Genomic DNA, 20,779 nt, shown 5'->3' with positions numbered 1-20,779 from the left:
ATAAAATCCTCTGTTCTTCAAGTACCTATTACTGTTTTTTCCCCCTCTCATTTCTTTATATTTGTAGTCTTGCTGAAATCAGTAACGGGAGAACTGGTATGGCCATCTTTTGCAGGCTTTTGCTATTCAGACAAATGTGACAGTCCTCAAAGAAATTTGAGAACAGAATACCCCAGATAGTCTTTTTAACCTTCAATACATCATCAAAGAGCTACATGTTTAAAAAAAATTCCATTGACCATCCACTTGTTCATTTCCTCCACTCCTCCTCCTCCCCACTTGCCTTCTTTTCAAACTTGAAAGGGTACAGACTCTAGGAGGGTGAGGGCATGTGCTGGGGTGTGGGGTGGTGGTGGTGGTTGGCCTGGGGAGGAGGTCCATGGGGGAAAAGGAGACATATGTAATACTATATGTAACATTTTAAACAATAAAATGAAACTTTAAAAAAAAAGAAAAGCCAGTTATCTATGTTAACCCAAATTTTAAAAAGCTGAAATGAGAGGCAACAGTATTTATTTGGGATCAAAAATTGTAATTTGGGGAGAACAAATTCAAGCAGAAGCCCAAATAGTGTTTCTCCCCCTTTCTACACAATAGGGGATAAGAGTTTTTATGGGGAAAAGGGAGGAAGATGATTCGTATTAAAGAAAATCTCATTGGTGCTGGATGAAGCAAGGTTAAATTGTTCTTCAGGGATTCACTTGAGATTTGGTCATCAGGCAAAAGGCTAGATTTGCACTTCATTGACTGGTTAGCAACGTGGTCACTGGCAAAGTTCAACATTTTTACACACAGAATATTCTTGTTCCTACTACGGTTTTGAAACATTGTCCATCTGGTCCAGTCAGAAGACAAAAATAAAACAAGGTGTTCAGGGCAGCTTCTCTGAAGTGGCCACCCCACCTCTGTTATCACCTGGCTTCACACATGTCATCTCTCACACTTTACATCTGAATCACCCGGAGGACCTATTAAAACACAGGTTCCTGGCCCTAACCGGTTTGGCTCAGTGGATAGAGCATTGGCCTGTGGACTGAAGGGTCCAGGTTCAATTCTGGTCAAGGGCATCTACCTTGGTTGTGGGCACATCCCCAGTAGGAGGTGTGCAGGAGGCAGCTGATCAATGTTTCTAATTCTCTATCCCTCTCCCTTCCCCTCTGTAAAAAGTCATAATCTCCCCACAGGTTCCTGGGTCTGACCCAGTGGGTCTGGGACGAGAGCTGATAATTTACATTGCTAACAAGTTCTCAGGTGATGCTGCTCCTGGTCCAAGGACCATACCTTGAGAACAGTGTTCTACTCCTGGACCCATGGACCAGAAGCATAGGTGTTCCCTGGGGCATGTTAGAAATTCAGAATCTCAGCAGCCTTCCTCCCAGTGCTATTTCATTAGAATGTGCATTTTAACTAGATGATTTAACAGGTGCATTCTCCCAGTGATTCATATGCTTATTGGAGTTTTCAAAAATCAAGGTTCTAAAAAGTAGGATGGAGCAGGGTTGAATGATTTCCCTACGGCTGGATAAAGTACCACATTGCCAGGTGTAGAGAAATCCAAATGGCAAGAAGCCTTACATTATGTATAAATATATATGTTTGTGGTCTATGAAAATATCCTTTAAAAAAGATCGTTGGTTGCAGGTTGAGGAGCTTCAGATTCAGTGACTACGCACCTAGCAACCCAGGTGACAAGCAACACAGAAACAAGGCAGCGTTTGCAGGGCAGTAGCGGGCCAAAGCAACACCCACATACTGGAGCCCAGAAATTGTTAAAAAGAAGAAGCCTTCAGGCAAGTGTCCACCTACCATCTCAGGCACTTTTGCCCTTGGGGGATAGAATGACTTTTGCATGGACTGTGTCCATGTTCCATGTTCTTAACTTAAAGAATAATGGCAGGCCTGACTGTGATAAGTTAATAAGTAATTCTGAAAAATCGGAACTCAAGCTAGGGTGCAGAAATGGCCCATAAAATGTAAATATAGGCTGAAAATTTTTATCTCCTTAATTTTTCTTTGTCCACTATCAAAAACCTCATTTATAGAAGGAATATCAAGAAAGGCTTAATTATCTATAAAGTAAATATATCTATTTTATCCCCTACTGATCATGATACTATGTGTTTTCAAAATTATGTTGTTTCATGTTTAATACTTAAAAATAAAATTCAGTATTAAAATGATAATGGAATGCAATCTGTGACAAGTCTTTGCAATGTTCCTTAGGGAATATGTTTTACCAGAACAAAGAAGTATGTACCAAAGATGGTGGGTAATTACTGGGCAGTCAAATCTTTTCTAACACTGGTCAGAAAATAGAGCACCCATAAAATGATATGGGCTAGTACTTTAACAATATATTGATAATCTAGTTTATGTAGGAGGCTTTAAAAGGATAGTAGTATAAACATTTCTTAAACATATCTATTTAACCTTTTATGCTACTGAAATTTCCTGTCCATTTTTATATCAGTCTTGCATAAGAAAATATATTTTGTTGTCATATTCAATTCTCCAGTTCACATTGCTAAATGTGACCTTTCTTATCTTTAATTAGACATGTCATATTTGATTTTAGAAATTGTACTGCAGATTGAAAGAAGTTACAGATTTTTATAGTTCTATAGAGACATCTAAAGTTATTTTATAACCTAATAACTGTAACAGATTTTATAGTGATTTAAACTGCCTTTTATGGGTCTAATTCAGATAATAATTTACTAAATTTACTAATCATGTAAGAATCTCAATGCAGTATTTCTTATTAGACTTTACTTCTTTTTCCTGGAAAAGAATAAAAAGTAGCACAAAAATGCATTGCCTAAAAGAGAAATCCAATTTTCAGAAATGAAGCACATTTTGAACAATTTGAAAATGACTCACCCCTCATTGTTCACTTGCTGCCATGATTATGATGACCTAAGGAGGGCACACTTACAGAAAAACGAAGTGAACATCAACATTGACCTGGTTCTTTTATTTAATTTTTTTTCTGTCCTCTCCCAGCCAATATTTCTATGATTTCTTCAAAAGGATCACACATTTGCCTAAGATAAAATGAATACTGTTTTTATCCAGCAATCATTGGCAGGTAACATAATACACATAAAATAATTGCATATGATTATTCTTTTTTTTTAAGTTAATGCTGGAATGACCACTGAGCCTGACTACAATTAGCAATTTTCTGCTACATTTAGCCAAAGCCTGGGTATATGGTTACACAAATAACTTTTCTTCTGAGAAGCTATGCTTCATTTGAACTACCTAAGAGTTCTGTCTGCTGATTAATGTTTCTCAGGCAGACCCCAGTGTGGATTCTATGACTAGTAGGGATATATTTCTGGTTTCTAATAAAGTGATTAACCTCTGTCTATTCAATAGATACAATTATAGCCATACTTCATGTGTGGGAAAATTGGATTTTCCATGTAGATCTACAAATAAAGAAAACACCATTTCCAAGAATGTCCTAACATTCTTCTCCCCAGGAAATCACACAGATATCAGTCTACACAGCTGCATAGAAACCAACATTTTTCCTGCCCCAGCCTCATGGTCTTCCTTTCTCCTCCTCATCCTCTCTGGATGGCCCACTCTTAGTCTTTCGTCTTCTGCTCTGTCAAACTTCACTGTTCCTTTGAACAGTCCAAGCACCCACCAAGGAAAGGGCATGTGAGGACATAGCAAGAGGGAAGCCACCTACAAGTGAGAACGTGAGCTCTCACAGAACCCAGCCAGCCGGGCACCTGGTCTCTGACTTCAGCCTTCAGAACTGAAGGAAAAGAACCCCTGTTTATACCTCTCAGTTTGTTGTATTTTGTTATGGCAGCCTGAGTTGACTAAGACACTGTCTAGTCCAGGGGTGGGCAAACTTTTTGACTCGAGGGCCGCAATGGGTTCTTAAACTGGACCGGAGGGCCGGAACAAAAGCATGGATGGAGTGTTTGTGTCAACTAATATAAATTCAAATTAAACATCATTACATAAAAGGGTACGGTCTTTTTTTTTTTAGCTTTATTCATTTCAAACGGGCCAGATCCGGCCCGCGGGCTGTAGTTTGCCCACGGCTGGTCTAGTCTAAACTCTCTTAACAAATTTGAAGTTCATTGAAGATGTCCAAACCCAAACATTTTCTTTTGAAGTTCAGTGAAGATGTCCAATTCCAAACAAATTTTTTAATTTCATCTGAAGCGTGAAGGATCAGTTCCTCTCTATAACCTAACAGAGATATTAAATGTCAAATAAACAATCCATTTCTAGCCAAAGAAAAATCTTTTATAGGAATTTTGCAATTTATATTTCTTTCCATATTAAAATATATCTTAAAATATTTGAAAGGAGGCACCTGGATTTTAATGAAATTTATTTGAGGACCACAGACAACCAGCACAATTTATTAATCCCATGTGTTTTGACAAGAAAGAAGGAACATGTTAAATACCTGGCGATTTCTGTGGCTTTTCATGACTGCAATGTGGGATTTCAGATAGTGTCTCCCATAACAGCCTGCTTCTCTCTATTGTGCGTTAAAATATGCTTAATGGATGTTGTGCTTTAACTGAGGTCTCAGGCATTCTTTGTTCTATTCCTGGGTGATGAATCTTCAAAAAACAGGATGGCCCAGCTGACCTGGCTCAGTGGTTGACCATCAACCCAGGAACCAAGAGGGCACCTGTTCAATTCCAGGTCATGGCACATACCCAGGTTTCAGGCTCAATCCCCAGTAGGGGCCATGCAGGAGGCAGCCAATCGATGATGTTCCTCTCTCATCAATGTTGCTATCTCTCTATCCCTGTCTCTCTAAAAATCAAGTAAAACATATTTTTTAAATGGTATGGACAGGCAAGTGTCTGTGTTTAACAGCACTGCTGCTTTGAGGCTCTACTACCATGGCATTTATTCAAGATTCTTCTCTAAGGAGAATAGCTAATCTGAGCTGAATGCTTAGGGGACAGAAGAGAATTGCTAAGAGACTAAAAGCAAATCTAATTTCAGTTGGCAATGTCTTTTCCCACGTCCCCTGCGTCCTCTCTCCCATCTCACCCCAGCCATCACCTTCCTCAGAGGCGTTGTTTATTCAGTTCCTGGACAGAGCAGCATTATCTATCAGAGGCTTGCTACAGGGGCCTCCCACAGAGAGGAAACTGTTCCCCCAGTGTCTGGAGGTTCCTTGTGGCGAATATTATCCCCCTTTTTATCAGGGGCTTCTCTTGTCGCTCTCAAACTGTCTCAGTCACAGAGAGGGTTCCCCCTTCACGGACCAGCCACCCCGCCTTCCATAACTCTTATAACCTCATTGTCATTTTAATTCCTGTTGCTCTCTTGGTTTGTATCAAGTTCCCTGCCGCCAATTTGCCAATTTATCCTGCCATTTGCAGACCCTGAGCCATCACATTTACTAAAAACTACAAGGCGACAAAATGGATAGGTCATTTTGTTTGATCGCCTCATGAATTCTAGGTTTAATAAGGAATAATAGCCGAGTTTGCTTATTCCTACAATAAAATCTGTGATGCTCCTTTAACACACAAGTATGATTTCTTCAGTAAACATGCTATGGACAAGCATATGCATGATTGAACTCTTTTTTAAACTGTCCCTCTCACTCCCCACAACTCTGTACTGCCCGGCTTTAGAGCACTAAACAGCATAAAAACTTTATCCCTGAGAAGTTTAGAAACACAACAAGCATCAGTCTCATTGCAGGGTTTAATGGACAGAGAGATTGATTTGCTATCCTCACTAAATGCCTCTCTTTGCAGCAATCTGGGAGTCTATGACTGTTTTGTGGCCCATCAGGAATAATTGTAGTTATAATTTTATTAGTAGCTGGGGGATATAGTTATATTTCCTCCCATTTTCATTTTCAGGCAACTTTGCTGTGGACTTGTCTGCATCTGAATTAGGACATGAATTCAGAGCGCACCCTTGCCATTTTGCACCTAGGAGGGCATACCTATCTGCTAGGCGTTATCTACAAAGCACCCTTCATATTCCCTCCATGCTTCTAGTCAAAGACCTAACAGGCCTTTGTGTGCCATACCCTTCAATGCAAATTTTACATTTCTTTACTTTTTTATTGCCCTCACCCAGAAAACATAACCAGGAAAGACAGAAATGTTCTTACTTAAAATGAACCCTTGCATAACTGTGCATTTCAGAATCGTGATTTGGGCAAGTATGTCTTTATCGCTGTTAACGTCTCCTGCCTGTTCTTTTCTTCTCACCTGCGAGTTTTCCTCCTTCATTCTGGGCCTCTCCTGGTGGGATTCCAAACATGTGAATGACGTATCTTACACATCTCTCAAGCACTGGAATTTTTAAAAGACACCCAAGCCTCAAGTGGGAATGCGAGTAAATTTTAGGGGGGGGGGGGGGTTATTTCCCGATAGAGCAGAAGCAAACTATGTCTTTTCTGCAACATGAAAATACAACCCTGTGTTTACTATCAGGACAACTGGACTGTGAAGCTGTATTGAAACCAAACCAGCTGTAGATTAGAAGAATGAGAAATGCTAGAGTTAGATGCTCCTGAAAGTGAGCCATGGCCTAAGTCTAACTTGTTACTAACATTAGTATTTTGGAAAAGCATACTTGTTAAAAACAAGACATTAGGCCCAAAATAGAGTTGTTTATGCTAAGCACCACATCACCAAACTGAGATTTAACTGCAGTTTTGGCTCTCCCAGAAAAGGAGCTCAGGAAAGTCACAAAAATGCAGGCACTCTTGCCATCGCTTTAAGTGATACACTGTCTTTCATCTCTGACCTGGATTTCCATGTCATCTTCCACCATCTATGAAACTATGGCAAGCGATCTTATTAGCCTGCAGGTAGGGTAAAATTTCAGACCCTTCACAATGTTTGACAGCTCTGGCCGTGAGGGTGGGATGCTGACCAAGACATGCCTCCCTAGAAGTATGAGGACCTCATGGGCTGATTAACCCACTTGGATGGGAGTCCGTGGGGATTGGTAATGAACATATAGACCAAATGGTCCTTTACCATTGTCCATTCATGGGCACGTGGTCACAAACTGGTAGTACCAGGAAGCAGGATGAAAAACAGCTGCCTAAGTGGTATGCGCTTGTTGTTGACTCTCCTGGGGGCAGAGGAACTGCATTGTAGCAATGAGCGCTGAGATGCATCCACTGCAGGCAAACGTCTCCTGGCCCTTTCAGACAACAGTTACAAGGGGCGGGTGTGTGTGTGTGTACACAGTGAGTGTGAAAGGAGGGAAATCTGGGACTACTCGTTGGAGAAACTAAGCTAATTGTCATCATGTGGCTGGTTCCTTGGCATGGTGGGGGTAGGGCTGGTGAAGGAAGACTGTCCTCAGTTGGCCCTCTTGCAGCTTAATGCCAGGCAACCCATGAAGACAGCTGTAGATGCATTTGAAGACAATTGTATAAGGACTCAAGGTTTACTTTTTGGTTGTTTTTATTTTTAGTTTTCCGTGGAGCCTGGCTGTGGTAAGGAAGTGTTAGCCCTCTCAGCCAGACTTCTCTGAGACAGTAAGATTCTTGGGGAAACCATAGGTGAGACATTGACTAGTATTCTCAACCTTCCTGCCCCACATTGGATGTACAATGTGGATAAAGGAGACCTCACTGGAGAATGAGAAACTGACCTGAAGCAATTGAGATAAATTCCTGTGGTCAGCCCCACCAGCAGGGGGACGTTCCCTAGTCCTTATGCTGAAATGAGGCAAGGGGTCAAGAGAAGTTAGTGGAGCAACAGGGCCACAGGTGTCCCATGTTAAAGTGGATTCCTTTAAAGAGTTGCTGCTGTTGAAGCCAAACCTGAGTCAGTCGGAGTGTGAGTCAGTGGGAGGGTGCAAATCTAGTGGTCCCCGCAGGGAAGCAGTGTGACTGCCATTGAGTCAAGGGGCCCCGCAGACAAGGAAGAGGGTCTTATCACCAATACAGAGTGCTGGGGGGCGGGAGGGGGGGTGAAAACATTCGAAATTCATTTTCCTGAAGCAGAACTGCTGCCACACTGCTCCAACGGGAAGGTAAGTGAAGACTGGTTTAATGGCATAGAGTTCCTCCCTGTCTCTCTGTGCGTCTTTCTGTGTCTCTTTCTGTCTCTCTTTCTATGTGTCTCTTTCTTTGTGTTTCTCTTCACATCTCTGTCTCTCTCTCTCTGTCTCTCTGTGTCTCTTTCTGTGTATCTCTCTCTGTGTCTCTCTGTCTTTCTGTCTCTGTGTCTCTCTTTCTCTTCCTGTTTCTCTGTGTCTCTCCGTCTCTCTATGTCTCTTTGTCTCTGTGTCTCTGTGTGTCTCACTTTCTCTTTCTGTGTCTCTGTCTGGCTCTGTCTGTCTGTCTGTCTGCCTTTCTGTCTCTCTTGTCTGTGTCTCTCCCTTTCTTTCCTTCCACCACCCCCTATCCTCAACTCTTCTTCCTCAGCTACTTCAAGTAGAAAAAATGGTGAGAGCTAGAATTTTGGGGACAGGTTTCCCTGTCCCCAACGGGGAATCAAAGACTATGAGTATGAGTGTGCTTGGGAACTTAGAAAGGGGAGGAATTAAAACTTTTATGGCTTTTTGGATATAGGGGGCCACAGGCGATAACCTACACAACACCCTGAAAGAAAAGGTGCCTGGATTCAGCTCATTGGGTTTGGAAAGAGTTCACAGTGGGAAGGGGAGCTAATGTGACTTGTGTGCCTAGTCTGTGTCCTGTGGATGATTCTCCATCTGAGTGTTTAGTGGAAAGTGATGTGTGACCATTGTCCTTTCCTGTCACATGGTGCAGGGGCAATTCTCTTGGTTGGGAAGGGCCACATATTGAGAACAGTGGGACCTGAAGGTTGCTCCCCACCCCCACCATGCATTCCTGGCTGGTCTAACAGAAAGAGTACAGCATCTCAGAAAGAGAAAGGAAAGTTGTTGGCTTGATTAAGGGTGGTGAGAGATGCAATAGCTCAACACAACAGCCTTGCTGGGTCAGCAGAAAAAGCTAACAGAAGCTGGAGGTTTGCAGCAGATTATTGCCAATTGAATTCAGTTGTTCCTGCCATAGTCTCAGCTGAGCTGTGGCCGACATCGTCAGAGGAGCTGAATCCGTTCTCCAAATTGATTGCCGTTGTGTGTCTTGCCCCCTCAACGTCTCAGCCTGGTTCGCTGATGCTTTGGCTGAGCTGAAACCCACTAGCATCACTGCGCTGCTGGGGCTGTTTTATCTCAGCTGCAGCTTTCAGAAAATAGTGTGGTTCCCTCCAGTCAGTGGCCATAACTCAAGGCCATTCTTATAGTTCTGGCCACAAGAACTGGGGGAGAACTTTGTTATATTTTTACTAACTCTTAGGCTGTTCCCAATAGCATCACTGTTTTTGGTATGCCACTTGGAAAACTATCTAGTGGGGAAATAGTTCATGGCTGCTAACAAAATTGTCTGGGTCACTCATGCAGATACACAGTAGAGCCTGCTCTCTGAGACCAAACTGCAGTGAAGCACCAGATTGTTACCGCTGTTCCTGGATCCCTCATGGTGCCGGGCATGGTAACACATCTACCAATATAGACAGGGGACGGGGCAAAGGACTGCAGAGGCAAGGAATACAGCATGATTTATGACTCCTCTAAAAGGCAAATAGTTTGTGTCAAGGTGAGGGAAGTCACACTGTTTGGAGTATTGGTCCAATCCACTCCTGGCAGACTGGTGGCATTGAACTTTTGATCCCCTCTCAGGACTATTGGTGGTGCTTCAGTATTGTTGACCCACTTGAGGGTTGCATTGTTGCTATGGGGTGGGGTGGGGCCACAACATTAGTAACAAAGAAACAGAATTTCCAGAGGATGAGGCCCAGAAATCAGGATTTTAAAAAGATTCCCAGGTGATTCCAATGTGCAGCCAAGGTTGAGAACCGCTGCTCCAGGGGCTTTTGATGGACTCGGGGCCAAGTCCTCAGAAAGCTCTCCAGCTCTTTCATGAGATGAACCCACAGAGTCCAGTCACAACTCTGTCCCCTCCTCTTCTCACACATGACATCTTAGCCCCGTTGAGCTAACCTCATGTCTTCAAATAGACCTTGATTGTCCTCAGGCTTGGGTTTCTGCCAGAAGTTCTCTCCTTTGTGCATTTGCCTGGGAGATGCCTACTGTCTTCAGGTATCACAGGTGGTTCCCTAACTGGTAGCTCTGTCCCTCTGGAGGTTGGGTGTCCTTCCCATGTACTCATAGTGGCCCACAGCTTTCTTTCTCATTGCCATCTGCTTTTCTCTCTCTTGTCCTATGTAAGTTCTTTAAGAGCAGGGACTGGTTTTGTCTTGTTCTCTGTTGTAGCCCCCATGTATGTCATACTGCTAGACTCGTGGTAAAAGTTAAATGCATCTTTGCTGAATAAAAACGTTTTTCCTCATTATAACAGATTTGGAATTGATTGTGTTTTAATTGTATATCTGCCTGCACAATATATAATTGATACATACACAGGTGATCTTCATTTTGGGTTTTGTTAGGATGATTTAAACTTTGAGAATGCTTTTAATTCCTAAAACTGCATGGCCTCATTATGTTAATGGCCTTAATTAGGCATCTGTATGAGATCCTCTGTCAATACACTTGTGAGCTGTTTCTTAAGACTGCACGATAAATCAAAAGAGCCTGCGATTAAAAGGCAAACATAATGTTGACAGTGTGGCCTGGGTTTAGACAACAGGATGCACTGCTTTTGGAAATGGTGTTTTCTGTTAGTTCTTTGTGTGGATACTTGAGGCTTGGCTGTCCTTGCTCATGTGGCGACAGAGGGTATCAGATCCATTTGACAGTGAGCTGAACACCCCGCAAACTCCACGGAGAGGCACGCACTCCCTCCCCCTGAGCCGGTGACATGAGGTGCCTCAGTGGCCTCCATCCTGGCAGGTCTGAGTGACGCAGAGAACGCAAGGAGGCTTTCGCCTTGCACTCCGGGCAAACGTGGGTGATGCTCTCTGTTCAGAGTTCTGGGCCTGCTTGAGTGGTGATGCCAGTTCTGTTTCCGTGAAATGGCAGGAGCTTCATTACACAAGCATATGGGAAGCTGAGCCTGAGGGTAGGAATTCCTGGCAGCTTGGGGAAAGAGGCGGAATGGTTTGCCAACTCCATCTGCTTCATTTTCCTAATAATCTAACACCTGCCAAGGAGACACATCTTGTATCTCAAAATGGCTGAGAATTACAGAAGCACCATAAGCTCGTTCAAGTGCCTCGCTCCGGTGAGTAGGAGCGTGGCCTCCAGCTTCCCTATGTGCTCTGAGATGAGAAGGATGCTGGTCTCTCTCAGGGACATCCTCGCTGCCACTAGGCCTGTTTCCTGCGTGCCTCCTGCATCCTGGTGCACTCTGAAATACGAGGCTGATTAAATAGTGGGCATCTGAGACAAACAAAGCCTTCATCCAATTGGACTATTTACCAATGTTTCCACCAGACAGGGAGCCTGGATAAAGCCTCATTTTCTTTAAATTTTAATTGTGAGATAAGCACCTGCCTCCCCTAAAGAAGAAACAAATACCCGTTTTCTAATGTAAAGTTATCCTGATTCAGTTTAGTTAGTGTCTAGTCTAGTTTACTTAGATTTAGTTTTGTTAGTTTAGACCAAATTCTTTCAAATGAGAACTTTCTCCCAATTATTCTCGGCTGGTTTTCAAAGGTCCATACCACCGTGGTTTGTTGAAGCCCTGGTCTCCCCTTGAAGGCGAGAGATATAGATGGAGATGGGGTCAGGCTGACAGTTCAGGGGAGGTTGAAAGTATTCTCCTGAGAATTACATACCCGTCCTGAATCCGTTTTTAAAAAAATAAAAATAAAAGGAACATCTGAGAAATAATAACTTACCTGTTGTGACTAAATAACTTCATTCATCTCTCCAAATAATAAATGGTGACTTTCCTTAAATACTGGGGCTTATGAGTAAAGTTCAACCGAGCAAGCATTCATTTTTGCGAGCACTCATTCTTTGAAGAATGAGAAGGATTTATATGATCTGTACTGTTACTATTAACCTTGGGAAGTAGATTCCATTTTCAAAGACACCCTCAATGTAGGATAAAGGAGAACGAGCGGTCTAGCAACAGACATCAGCTGGTCAGATTGACTTTGGCTGTGTATTAAGATCCAAACAGAAAACAGCTCTTAGGAGATGAAAGCATCAAATTCTAATCTTTTAGAAATACCTCTCACAAGAGAAAGAAGTGAGTGGTTTTAGTGAGAATACACAGCAGTGACTAATATCGGTCTTATTATTCTAAGAAAGGTTTTTATTGGCAATATAAAATCCCTTCAAATAATGCATTTTCTTGACAGCTCTTACAAGAATTTGACCCAAATGCTTCAATAATAATTATATGATCTTTTGGCAGGATTGCACATAGACCCAATTGCCATCCACCTTGTTCATTGCCTTTCATAATTCTTAAATAATATTGATGATGATTGGTTTTAATCCATTATTAGCCAGTGCATTGTTATTTTTATTATTCTATAACGAATGTATATGGTGCTGATAACTTGTTTACTTGCTTTTGAAACCAGGTTGAAAAACAATCTCAGAATTTAATACTCTCTGTACTAAAACACTATTGAATTTCTAGGGTAATATATGTTTCTAAAAAGTTGATAGCCTAATTATGGCCACAAAAAATTTATAAAGTGATAGAAAAATGAAATAAATTTATAATTATATGTCAGAAACATCTGGAGAATGACAAAGTTCTCAATTCTTGAAGTGCAGTATGGTGGGGTGAAGGAATCAAAAGAAGACAAAAAATAAGAATATAACAAATAACAATATTGACTAAAAGCCATTAAGTTTCATGATTCCCCTACCACTTCCTTCTTATCCTGTATCATTTTGTTCTACCCTAGTCTCACCTCTAACTAGTTTTCAGTACATTTTGTGTGTATTTGTGTGCGTGTCTTTGTATATTAGAAATGCATCATGCATTTTATTCCCTCTATTCAACCTCCCTGATTAATTCTGGGTTAACAAAAGGGAAGAACCATTGCTTTTATAAATACTTGGGATGAAACATGAATCACCAATTTTATTCCTTTTCTTTTGAGTGCTTCCTCTATATTTTTTAAAGTTTCACATTCTTTTATCTTTGATCTTAAAGATCCCTACAGGATTATGTTATCCCTTTAAGATACATATTTTCTGCACACCCCCCACTGGGGATGTGCCCGAAACCAAGGTACATGCCCCCGACCAGAATCGAACCTGGGACCCTTGAGTCCACAGGCCGACGCTCCATCCGCTGAGCCAAACTGGCCAGGGCTATTCCTTTTCTTTTGAGTGCTTCCTCTATATTCTTTTTTAAAGTTTCACATTCTTTGATCTTAAAGATCACTACAGGATTATGTTATTCCTTTTAAGATACATATTTTTCAACTTGTAAACATTTTGGGGTGGGTGACAACATTTTGTGTGTATTTGTGTGCGTGTCTTTGTATATTAGAAATGCATCATGCATTTTATTCCCTCTATTCAACCTCCCTGATTAATTCTGGGTTAACAAAAGGGAAGAACCATTGCTTTTATAAATACTTGGGATGAAACATGAATCACCAATTTTATTCCTTTTCTTTTGAGTGCTTCCTCTATATTTTTTAAAGTTTCACATTCTTTTATCTTTGATCTTAAAGATCCCTACAGGATTATGTTATCCCTTTAAGATACATATTTTTTAACTTGTAAACATTTGGGGGTGGGTGACGTTAGGTAACTTACTACTTCATTATGGTGGTGTCATAAGTTCTGAGTAAGTTTTATTTCCAAAGGTAGTTCACATTTATAGAGCCTACTGGGATCTTGCTAAAACATGCCTCAAAAATATATGCATGAAGGAACATTTCAGACATGGTATGAAGGAGATACAAATATTTTCTAATTCAGGATTTAAATGAGATGCAATGTGACTCTTTCCAAGATCACCTATGTCTAGTTATGTCAGACATATGATTAAAGTTCTTAAAGCTCTAGTCTAGAACCAAAGTAATGGTGGTGATGGTATTTCTTGTTTTTATTACTTTAAAGATATTGTCCAGTAAAACACACTGAGAATTTTGGAATATTTCCTTATCAACTTTCTTTGCATAGAGGTTTTGTTTTCTGTGTTCTTGGCTATAATAATAACACATATATAATTTTTTATTTAATATTTTTAACCTAACAGTTACATGAGCACATTCTATATCTTTTGATGCAATGTGACTCTTTCCAAGATCACCTATGTCTAGTTATGTCAGACATATGATTAAAGTTCTTAAATTTCTAGTCTAGAACTAAAGTAATGGTGGTGATGGTATTTCTTTCTTGTTTTTATTTCTTTAAAGATATTGTCCAGTAAAATACACTGAGAATTTTGGAATATTTCTTTATCAACTTTCTTTGCATAGAGGTTCTGTTTTCTGTGTACTTGGCTATAATAATAACACATATATAATTTTTATTTAATATTTTAACCTAACAGTTACATGAGCACATTCCATATCTTTATGTCATTATGAGGTTTTCTCTTTTTCAATGAAATATATATTTTGATAGGCACTATAAAAGTTATAATTTGCGTTGAAGAAAATCTGGTAGGATACCCACCAAACAATCAACAAAGACTATTGAGTGAAGTGGAGCAATAAACAGAGGAAACTTGACTCCCCGCTCTCAGTTCCTCTGCTTTGACTGGACTTTATGTGAAAATGTAATACTTTTGCAAAGAGGAAGATAGATAGCTAGGTAAATAAATAAAAATTCCTTTCCTGGCAAAAATCTCAGCCAATAGAGAAATAGATTCCACTAAACATTAACAACTAGTGGGCATACACCATCCCAGACCTTTGAAAAATATATTCGTGTATAATATTTCAGTTGTTACTTTAGATTTCTAGAATTTGGCAAAAACACATTGAAACGATATATAATGCTATAAAAAATATTGTGTCTCCTAACCTCCTTTCCCTGTAAACCTCCACCCTGTGTCCCAAGTGTCATTCCCATAGGCAAATACGTCACTCATTGCTTGGTGGCTTAGTTTTTGATTGCCATCTTGTTTCTAAATGAGTTTTTAAAATTTCCTATTTCTTGATGGTCAACTTGAAGTAATCAACAGAGTAACCTCTCCCTCCTTCCAACTCTCTGCTCTTGTTAGTCTGCTAATAAGATCCCAATGACTTTCTGTTGAAATAAATTTTTAAAAATTCTCTGCTGTTGATGACATAATTTGTGGTTATGAAGCCTGTGTCAGACTTATTTATTTATTTTTGTATGTAATGAAGTTTCAGTAATTTCTTGAGAGGTGTGGAAAACACACGTCTTTAGTCCACCATCTTAATACTCACAGCTTTCCACCTCGACTGCTATTTTTTTTCTTTTCTCTGAATTGTCTCACCAGTGCCATCTCTTTTTAATCCTATGTCCCCTTTCATCTTCTTTTACACAGCTCTGGGCCTAATGATTTTTGTTGTTGTTGTTCTTGTTTTGGTCTAAATTTATTGAAAACACAAAGTAGCTTTAATTTTCCCATGTTTTACTCTTAACTAGTGAGCCTATCGGACAGTAGAGCAGCACTTTAAATTATGTCATTTCATTTTGTTAGAACACAGATGAGAAAAAAATGATTGATTCCTAGCCATGGCCACTGTCTGTGGGGGGTTTGCATGCTCTCCCCGTGTCCGTGTGGGCTTTCTCTGGGTCTCCAGTTCCCACATCCCAAAGATGTGCCCGTGAAGTGAGCTGGTGTCTCTTCACTGTCCCAGTCTGAGTGGGTGTGGATGTGAGTGCGCCCTGGGATGGGATCCTGGGGTCCGGTATTGCACCCTGAGCTGCCACAGCTCAAGACTGGAATAGCGGGTTAAAAAATAATTCTTGTTTTTACTAATCTTCCCTAAATGTATTTATAGCTCACATTAATTTCAATGTTTAATATTAGAAGCATTTGGGGTCTTTACTAGAATTTACTGATGTTTCTGTGACCAGAAATATGTCGTAGGAACTTAACTCCTGCTTATATCTATTAGCTGACGGTAAAATCAGTGTTCTTATCAATTGCTTTTGCTTAACGTAGCAGTTTCCAAGAAGCTATGGATGACGTTAAATGAGGACTTAACTACATAGAATCACAATTCAATTAATAAATCAATGACTTTTCGATTGACATGGGGGACATTTGTGTAGACCTTTGGACACATTCCTTGAGTATGTCAAGTCTTGCTAGTGTCAGAGAACACTCTTAAGAGCTCCCTAAGGACTTGATTCCCACTCTAACCCGTGTCCGTGTGGGCTTTCTCTGGGTCTCCAGTTCCCACATCCCAAAGATGTGCCCGTGAAGTGAGCTGGTGTCTCTTCACTGTCCCAGTCTGAGTGGGTGTGGATGTGAGTGCGCCCTGGGATGGGATCCTGGGGTCCGGTATTGCACCCTGAGCTGCCACAGCTCAAGACTGGAATAGCGGGTTAAAAAATAATTCTTGTTTTTACTAATCTTCCCTAAATGTATTTATAGCTCACATTAATTTCAATGTTTAATATTAGAAGCATTCGGGGTCTTTACTAGAAGTTCACTGATGTTTCTGTGACCAGAAATATGTCATAGGAACTTAACTCCTGCTTATATCTATTAGCTGATATAGGAGATAAAAGAAGTCAGAGCATTCAACAAATTATTTTTAAATCTGGAAAGCAAACTTTAAGGAAAATTAAGATTATACATATTACGTGGATAAGGAAAGACTGTAGGGAATTTAATAATTAGAAATAAATAATGTTTTCTTTCTTGCCAATGAAAGCAAGGATAAAAGAAATTGGCTTAGAGAATGAAACATTTTGTTTAAATGTTATAACATACTTTTGACGTGTGGCTTTTGTTACAACTCTTAAGCATATAGTGACTCTCCTCTGAATATCTTTTAAAATAGATGATAGTTATTTTTGGCATTGTGTTTGGCATCTAAAGGTCAATTAATAACACCTTATGTAAACTACTATTCCCAATGTTCCAATGTCTTTTTACTTTTTTACGTGATACATATACAATGGCTGGTTTTTCTTTGCAAATTTGGTATAATTTTTTTTTGTGTGTGTGTGTATAACAGAAGCTATTCATAGTCTCTGTGATATTTCTTCTCTTTATTAAATTACTATTCACTAAATAATATAAATCAGGGTTCTTTATGGACAGTGCATGTTCTAATGTCAGGGTTTGCTAGGATTGCTACCCAATTTTTCTCCATCCATAGCCTCTATTCAAGGTCCTGGTTTCTCATGTTGGGTTTCCTATGATCCCATGCATCACAGCATTTCTGCATAACCTAAAGCTGTATACCATTTCTCTTTTGTGAGAAGTATTGTAAAACAAGATAATGCTAAGGGTGAACTATTCCTAGTACTTTTCCAGGATGTATTTAAAAATAAGTGAAACAGTATTTCAGCTCCAGCCCTAACACTAAAGTATTTTATTAAAGCACTTTTGATGTTTCTCTTGAAATTATCATGTTTTCTTTGATTACAAAATCTGCCATTATCAACTGGTACACCTAGTAGAGATGACATTATAGTGAATTAAAGAATGTTTGAGGTTTAATAACTTTCAAATAGAAGTTTGTTCAAATAGAATTAATGTAAACTCAGAAAGACAGAAAAATTTTAAATGACCTCATTCTGTACTCCTTGTTCTATGTCTAACAACTCAAGGCAGGATGATTTGCATAAAGTTTCTTCCTGTAACTTTCATTTCCAGATAATCAAGTGAGACTACTGGTGAGAAGTTTATAGTCCCTGTTCTATATGGGAGGGTACATTTTGGCAAAAGTATATTTGGAAATTTACACTTCCCTTATTTGGTGTAAAATCTAGGTAAATGATGATTTTTAGATGAATGGCACAAGGAACCTTTTATACTGTGCTCTGCCTGGTGGCAAACGTGTGCAACAGAAAGAAAGAGGAAAGATGCTTGCATTTATAAAATCCTGGTCAATAATTTTATTCTTTAGTTGGGCTTGAATTTAGTCCCTTGGCATAGTGGATGCTGATTAGTCAATAACATCTAATATTAGAGCCCAAAGATCTCTGCCTTGTATTCTTTGTCTACATTATTCCCAGGACCCTAAAAAGACACCATTGTTGGGGAAATGGTTTCTGCTACTCATAACACTTTATCACTTTAGGTTGTTGCCTTCATGCTAATTATAGTTTCCAGAGTAAATGTAATCACCAGGTCCTTGGGGAGATCAGGTGGGAGAAGCAACTCCTAATTCCATAGTTGGGAGCCAGGGCGGTGTTAGTTGGTTTCTCCACCTGGCAGTTTGGGCTCCCCATCTCTGGTGGGAGAGCCCGTTGGCATTGGTAGGGGCCATGGGAGGGAAAGGAAGATGTTCTCTAATGCTCTTTGTTTCAAAGATCTAGAGGTAGATTATTGGATCTTTTCTAATCCAGTCCATCTGTACTGAAGTTATGCTAATTCCTTCAAGAGACTGACAAAACTGGTTATCGATAGCCTTAATTTCTTTAAAATATATTTTTATTGGTTTCAAAGAGGAAGGGAGAGGGAGAGAGAGAAACACCAATGATGATAGCGAATCATTGATCGGCTGCCTCCTGCAAACCCCCCAATGGGGATCGAGCCTGCAACCCAAGCATGTGCCCCAACCAGGAATTGAACCTGGGACCCTTCAATTTGCAGGCCGACGCTCTTACCACTGAGAAAAACCAGCTAGGGCATAACCTTAATTTTTAAGAACTATGCATTTATACTTTTTGTGTGTGTTTCTGTTTATGTGGTATTTTAAAAGGGTATTTCAAAGAGAAAAAAGGATGAATCCATAACAGTTAGCTAACGGGCATCACAGTGCATTAATTTTTGAGCTTTTCTCTTTTCCTCTTTGTGCATTAGACATCTACAAAATATATAGTTACACTTTCCATATCCACTATACAAAACTGTAAGGATGAAATGAGATAACTTACGCATCAACACTTAAAGTAGAGATGCCATGTAAAAAGGAAATGAACTCTGGGATTTTTTTTCCTCTTTGTCCCCATTAACAACTAGCAGAACGCAAAACTGAATTATATTTTCAATTTATATTTAAGTAACGTATGTTGAGATGTGTATCTTTTACTCCTTAACCTTTGTGTGCTGGCAGCAACATATGATAAAATAAAATCTCCCTTTGAGGGTAATGAGGGCTGAGGTCAAGGACGTGTGGACTACAGGAGAGTCAAAGGCAACTTGTGCCTTTTTCTTCATCTTTGGAACAACTGGGTAACAACTCTTACCCCACAAAAAGCAGGTGAAGGTAATCATGATAGTTTGCATTTTCAGGGTTGTTGGTACACTTTCTCCTAGTTGTTATGCTGTTAGGGCTAGAGGTTGGAGATCTTAAGCAAGACAGGGCCAGAAAAAGTCTCTGCCTTGATGCCTTCTTTCTTCTAAGACTTGAGCTAGAGAAATTTTGTGAGACTTTTAGCAAATGTGGAAAATATTAGTATATTTTGTGGACTTCATGACTGGCTGGTGGTACACACGGTGGCACCACATTAATGGAAAGGCAGATATAGTGACACCCAGAAGCTAAATTGTATAATGAACGTAAAAGAATAACTAAAACTAATAACTAAAATTTCAGCCTCAATTTTTTCCATGGTACTCTGTTCTTTTCACATAGTAGTAGAAGGTTTAATCATATAGAGATTTATGCAGTCTTATTAGAAACTAGAGGCCCGGTGCACAAATTCGTGCACCAGTGGGGTTCCTTGGCCTGGCCTGCGGGATTGGGCCAAAACAGGCTCTCTGATATTTCCCAAGGGGTCCAGGATTGCGAGAGGGTGCAGGCCAGGCTGAGGGACCCCACTGGTGCATGATTGGGGCTGGGGAGAGACGCGGGAGATTGGCCAGCTGGGGAGGGACCTCCGGAGGGCTCCAGGGACCTCGCCCATCTTGCTCAGTCGTGATTGGCCAGATCCCAGTAGTAAGCTAACCTACCAATTGGAGTGTCTGCCACTTGGTGGTCAGTGCATGTCATAGTGAGTGGTTGAGTGGTCTTAGCATATCATTAGCATATTACACTTTGATTGGTTGAACAGATGACCGGACACTTAGCATATTAAGCTTTTATTATATAAGATACCACTATGATTATAATATCTAAAGAAGGCTGTAACATTTGTTTTGCAATGATAGAATGAAAAATAAATTATGAAGAAATATTTAAATGATAATATAGCTCACTGACAAATTATAGACAATAGAGATGAGACAAAAATAGTACTAAAAATCTCTCAATGGTAAAAATCAATTTGATTGCCTAGTGTAGTGATATTAGATTTTAATACTTCTTAAACACTAAATAATGGTAATACAGAGAAAGTTTAAAAAAAGTTAATTAGGTTGAAAAAAATATAAATAACTATGCATGGGCAAATAGGAAATCTAAATCATGCATTTTGAGATGCAATCGGATTGAACTTTGAAAAGAGCATATTGATGAATCAAGTATTGCAAAGATACTTCAAAAATAGTATTGCCTAGGTTTCAAGCAGCATTAAGTACATTCACAATGTTGTGCAACAATCAATACTACCTATATAGTTCCAGAATATTTTTGTCTCTCCCAAAGGAATGGGAGGCCATGTGCTCACATTTTTAGGATATCCATTCTTTCATAATGGAAACTAAAAATATGCTAAAGATCGAAATGCCTTCTTCCCTGAGGTGTCATAGAAAGGAAGTGTAGCTACACGATCAGAGGTAAAAATTTGGCACCATAAATTTTTTAAAAGGAGGGGGAAAAAGCTTTAAAATGAGAGTAAA

At 39.9% G+C, this 20,779-nt stretch overlaps 1 long non-coding RNA gene across 1 annotated transcript; it reads right to left on the bottom strand.

Annotated features, from left to right (window-relative positions):
- Positions 1-1,057: 1,057 nt before the first annotated feature.
- LOC106725740 lies at positions 1,058-20,011 on the bottom strand. The gene is made up of 3 exons (XR_001361676.1): positions 19,897-20,011; positions 15,287-15,288; positions 1,058-1,068 (listed from the first exon to the last, which is right to left on the bottom strand). It is a non-coding gene; the product is annotated as an uncharacterized LOC106725740 (long non-coding RNA).
- Positions 20,012-20,779: the final 768 nt, after the last annotated feature.

This window comes from Myotis brandtii, unplaced genomic scaffold, assembly GCF_000412655.1.
Source record: "Myotis brandtii unplaced genomic scaffold, ASM41265v1 scaffold185, whole genome shotgun sequence".
NCBI lineage: Eukaryota > Metazoa > Chordata > Mammalia > Chiroptera > Vespertilionidae > Myotis > Myotis brandtii.
The sequence above is the reverse complement of the archived record's forward strand: the minus strand, read 5'-3'. Positions and strand labels throughout refer to the sequence as shown.